General features: G+C 47.3%; 1 non-coding gene and 1 pseudogene across 1 annotated transcript; both read left to right on the top strand.

The window, feature by feature from the left end:
- Positions 1 to 1,594: 1,594 nt before the first annotated feature.
- On the top strand, positions 1,595 to 1,713 carry LOC116361236 (5S ribosomal RNA). The gene has a single exon (XR_004207417.1). It is a non-coding gene; the product is annotated as a 5S ribosomal RNA (ribosomal RNA).
- A 242-nt stretch (positions 1,714 to 1,955) lies between these two features.
- Positions 1,956 to 2,074, top strand: LOC116361246 (uncharacterized; annotated as a pseudogene).
- Positions 2,075 to 5,000: the final 2,926 nt, after the last annotated feature.

Here is a 5,000-nt window from a genome sequence, read left to right as displayed (position 1 = left end):
GTTAGCAGAGTGTGCTAAAGCAGTGAGTAAGACAAACTTAGGGAGGAGGCTTCTGATGTTGACATGCATGAAACCAAGGCTTTTTCGAACACAGAAGTCAACAAATGAGGGTGCCTGGGGACATGCAGGGCCTGGGTTTACCTCCACATCACCCGCGGAACAGAGAAGGAGTAGTATGAGGGTGCGGCTAAAGGCTATCAAAACTGGTCGCCTAGAGCGTTGGGGACAGAGAATAAGAGGAGCAGGTTTCTGGGCATGGTAGAATATATTCAGGGCATAATGCGCAGACAGGGGTATGGTGGGGTGCGGGTACAGCGGAGGTAAGCCCAGGCACTGGGTGATGATGAGAGAGGTTGTATCTCTGGACATGCTGGTAGTAATGGGTGAGGTCACCGCATGTGTGGGAGGTGGGACAAAGGAGTTATCAGGGGTATGAAGAGTGGAACTAGGGGCTCCATTGTGAACTAAAACAATGATAACTAACCTGAACAACAGTATACAAGGCATATTGACATTTGAGAGAGACATACAGCGAGGCATACAGTAATCACAGGTGTTGAATTGGGAAAGCTAGCTAAAACAGTAGGTGAGACAACAGCTAATCAGCTAGCACAACAACAGCAGGTAAAATGGCGTAGACTAGGCAACGGGGCCAACAGATAAAACAAACAAGCAGAATGGAGTACCGTGATTTATGGACAGTCCAGCGTGCATCAGCTATGTAGCCAAGAGATCAGTGTCCAGGGGGCAGCGGTGGATGGGGAAGGGAAGCTGGACTGGCGAGTGTTATCCAGGTAAAAAAAACGAACAATGACTAAATAGCTTGTAGCTAGTTAGCTGGTTAGCTTCTGGAGGTTCTTGAGTGTGTTCTAAAAATAAATAAAAAATAATAGCGATTCCGTATCACATTGGGTGAGGCAGGTTTCCGGAAGGTATAAACAAATTAAAAGTCAAAAGAGATAGAAAGTAAATATGGGTCCGGTGGGCGTTTGGGACGCGGCGATTCAGGCGGTTAGCAGGCCTGTGCTAACAAGCAACAGTTTGTAGGCCCGGGCTAGACAAGGTAGCAGTTAGCGGACCGGAGCTGGACAAGCTAGCAGTTAGCAGGCCGAATTAGCAAGCAGGGAGATAGCGAGGGCTAGAGAGTTAGCCTTTGGGGGACGTCGCGATGGGGTGAGTCTGTTTATTCCTCTTCATGCGGTGACATCGATAGACCGGTCGTGGGCCCGGGTATTGTAGCTCAGGAGTATGCTACGGTGGTAGCGCAGGCCGGGCTAGCTTCAAGCTAAGTGGGTGGAAACGCTAGCCAGGGGTAATCATCCAGGGTTGCAGTTTAGCTAGATAGCTAGTTGTGAAGATCCAGCGTATTTGGAAGCTTAGGTTTAGCAAAATGTTTTTAAAGGGATAGCTATGTAAAAAACGAAAAATATGTAAAAAAACGAAAAATAAACAAAATATAAACAAAATATACAGGGACACGACACGACAGGACGACTTACTGCTACGCCATCTTGGATATTAATATGGTGAAAATGCAACAGCTGTTAATCAGACTCACTTTCACTTTACATAGTGAACCAAGAGATAGTTTCTCGCTTATGACCACACCGGCCTGAGTACGCCTGATCTCATCTGATCTCGGAAGCTAAGCAGGGTCGGGCCTGGTTAGTACTTGGATGGGAGACTACCTGGGAATACCAGGTGCTGTAAGCTTTTTGTCAACTCTTTGTCCGTTTTTTCCCACAAGGCTGAAATATGTGCCCTTGCTTTGAAATAAGTAAGCAAGGTTAGTTTGTATTTCATCCAACAATCTGTGCTACAAATTATTTCTACAGTATATGCAATTTCTTCCACTTTTTGAGTGACACAAAGATGCTTATCTAAATGGTGAAAATGCAACAGCTGTTAATCAGACTCACTTTCACTTAACATAGTGCACCAAGAGATAGTTTCTCGCTTACGACCACACCAGCCTGAGTACGCCTGATCTCGTCTGATCTCGGAAGCTAAGCTGGGTCGGGCCTGGTTAGTACTTGGATGGGAGACTGCCTGGGAATACCAGGTTCTGTAAGCTTTTTGTCAACTCTTTGTCCGTTTTTTCCCACAAGGCTGAAATATGTGCCCTTGCTTTGAAATAAGTAAGCAAGGTTAGTTTGTATTTCATCCAACAATCTGTGCTACAAATTATTTCTACAGTATATGCAATTTGTTCCACTTTTTGAGTGACACAAAGATGCTTATCTAAATTTATTTTATTTTATTTTATTTCACCTTTATTTAACCAGGTAGGCTAGTTGAGAACAAGTTCTCATTTGCAACTGCGACCTGGCCAAGATAAAGCATAGCAGTGTGAGCATACAACAAAGAGTTACACATGGAGTAAACAATTAACAAGTCAATAACACAGTAGAAAACGAAGGGGGGGTCTATATACAATGTGTGCAAAAGGCATGAGGAGGTAGGCAAATAATTACAATTTTGCAGATTAACACTGGAGTGATAAAAGATCAGATGGTCATGTACAGGTAGAGATATTGGTGTGCAGAAGAGCAGAAAAGTAAATAAATAAAAACAGTACGGGGATGAGGTAGGTGAAAAGGGTGGGCTATTTACCAATAGACTATGTACAGCTGCAGCGATCGGTTAGCTGCTCAGATAGCTGATGTTTGAAGTTGGTGAGGGAGATGAAAGTCTCCAACTTCAGCGATTTTTGCAATTCGTTCCAGTCACAGGCAGCAGAGTACTGGAACGAAAGGCGGCCAAATGAGGTGTTGGCTTTAGGGATGATCAGTGAGATACACCTGCTGGAGCGCGTGCTACGGATGGGTGTTGCCATCGTGACCAGTGAGCTGAGATAAGGCGGAGCTTTACCTAGCATAGACTTGTAGATGACCTGGAGCCAGTGGGTCTGGCGACGAATATGTAGCGAGGGCCAGCCGACTAGAGCATACAAGTCGCAGTGGTGGGTAGTATAAGGTGCTTTAGTGACAAAACGGATGGCACTGTGATAGACTGCATCCAGTTTGCTGAGTAGAGTGTTGGAAGCCATTTTGTAGATGACATCGCCGAAGTCGAGGATCGGTAGGATAGTCAGTTTTACTAGGGTAAGCTTGGCGGCTTGAGTGAAGGAGGCTTTGTTGCGGAATAGAAAGCCGACTCTTGATTTGATTTTCGATTGGAGATGTTTGATATGAGTCTGGAAGGAGAGTTTGCAGTCTAGCCAGACACCTAGGTACTTATAGACGTCCACATATTCTATGTCGGAACCATCCAGGGTGGTGATGCTAGTCGGGCATGCAGGTGCAGGCAGCGACCGGTTGAAAAGCATGCATTTGGTTTTACTAGCGTTTAAGAGCAGTTGGAGGCCACGGAAGGAGTGTTGTATGGCATTGAAGCTTGTTTGGAGGTTAGATAGCACAGTGTCCAAAGACGGGCCGAAAGTATATAGAATGGTGTCGTCTGCGTAGAGGTGGATCAGGGAATCGCCCGCAGCAAGAGCAACATCATTGATATACCCAGAGAAAAGAGTCGGCCCGAGAATTGAACCCTGTGGCACCCCCATAGAGACTGCCAGAGGACCGGACAGCATGCCCTCCGATTTGACACACTGAACTCTGTCTGCAAAGTAATTGGTGAACCAGGCAAGGCAGTCATCCGAAAAACCGAGGCTACTGAGTCTGCCGATAAGAATATGGTGATTGACAGAGTCGAAAGCCTTGGCGAGGTCGATGAAGACGGCTGCACAGTACTGTCTTTTATCGATGGCGGTTATGATGTCGTTTAGTACCTTGAGTGTGGCTGAGGTGCACCCATGACCGGCTCGGAAACCAGATTGCACAGCGGAGAAGGTACGGTGGGATTCGAGATGGTCAGTGACCTGTTTGTTGACTTGGCTTTCGAAGACCTTAGATAGGCAGGGCAGGATGGATATAGGTCTGTAACAGTTTGGGTCCAGGGTGTCTCCCCCTTTGAAGAGGGGGATGACTGCGGCAGCTTTCCAATCCTTGGGGATCTCAGACGAGATGAAAGAGAGGTTGAACAGGCTGGTAATAGGGGTTGCGACAATGGTGGCAGATAGTTTCAGAAATAGAGGGTCCAGATTGTCAAGCCCAGCTGATTTGTACGGGTCCAGGTTTTGCAGCTCTTTCAGAACATCTGCTATCTGGATTTGGGTAAAGGAGAACCTGGAGAGGCTTGGGCGAGGAGCTGCGGGGGGGGGCGGAGCTGTTGGCCGAGGTTGAAGTAGCCAGGCGGAAGGCATGGCCAGCCGTTGAGAAATGCTTATTGAAGTTTTCGATAATCATGGATTTATCAGTGGTGACCGTGTTACCTAGCCTCAGTGCAGTGGGCAGCTGGGAGGAGGTGCTCTTGTTCTCCATGGACTTCACAGTGTCCCAGAACTTTTTGGAGTTGGAGCTACAGGATGCAAACTTCTGCCTGAAGAAGCTGGCCTTAGCTTTCCTGACTGACTGCGTGTATTGGTTCCGGACTTCCCTGAACAGTTGCATATCACGGGGACTATTCGATGCTATTGCAGTCCGCCACAGGATGTTTTTGTGCTGGTCGAGGGCAGTCAGGTCTGGGGTGAACCAAGGGCTGTATCTGTTCTTAGTTCTGCATTTTTTGAACGGAGCATGCTTATCTAAAATGGTGAGGAAGTTACTTTTAAAGAATGACCAGGCATCCTCAACTGACGGGATGAGGTCAATGTCCTTCCAGGATACCCGGGCCAGGTCGATTAGAAAGGCCTGCTCACAGAAGTGTTTTAGGGAGCGTTTGACAGTGATGAGGGGTGGTCGTTTGACTGCGGCTCCGTAGCGGATACAGGCAATGAGGCAGTGATCGCTGAGATCCTGGTTGAAGACAGCGGAGGTGTATTTGGAGGGCCAGTTGGTCAGGATGACGTCTATGAGGGTGCCCTTGTTTACAGAGTTAGGGTTGTACCTGGTGGGTTCCTTGATGATTTGTGTGAGATTGAGGGCATCTAGCTTAGATTGTAG

Source organism: Oncorhynchus kisutch, unplaced genomic scaffold (genome assembly GCF_002021735.2).
Source record: "Oncorhynchus kisutch isolate 150728-3 unplaced genomic scaffold, Okis_V2 scaffold652, whole genome shotgun sequence".
Classification (NCBI taxonomy): domain Eukaryota; kingdom Metazoa; phylum Chordata; class Actinopteri; order Salmoniformes; family Salmonidae; genus Oncorhynchus; species Oncorhynchus kisutch.
This window is presented reverse-complemented; position numbering and strand designations above follow the sequence as displayed.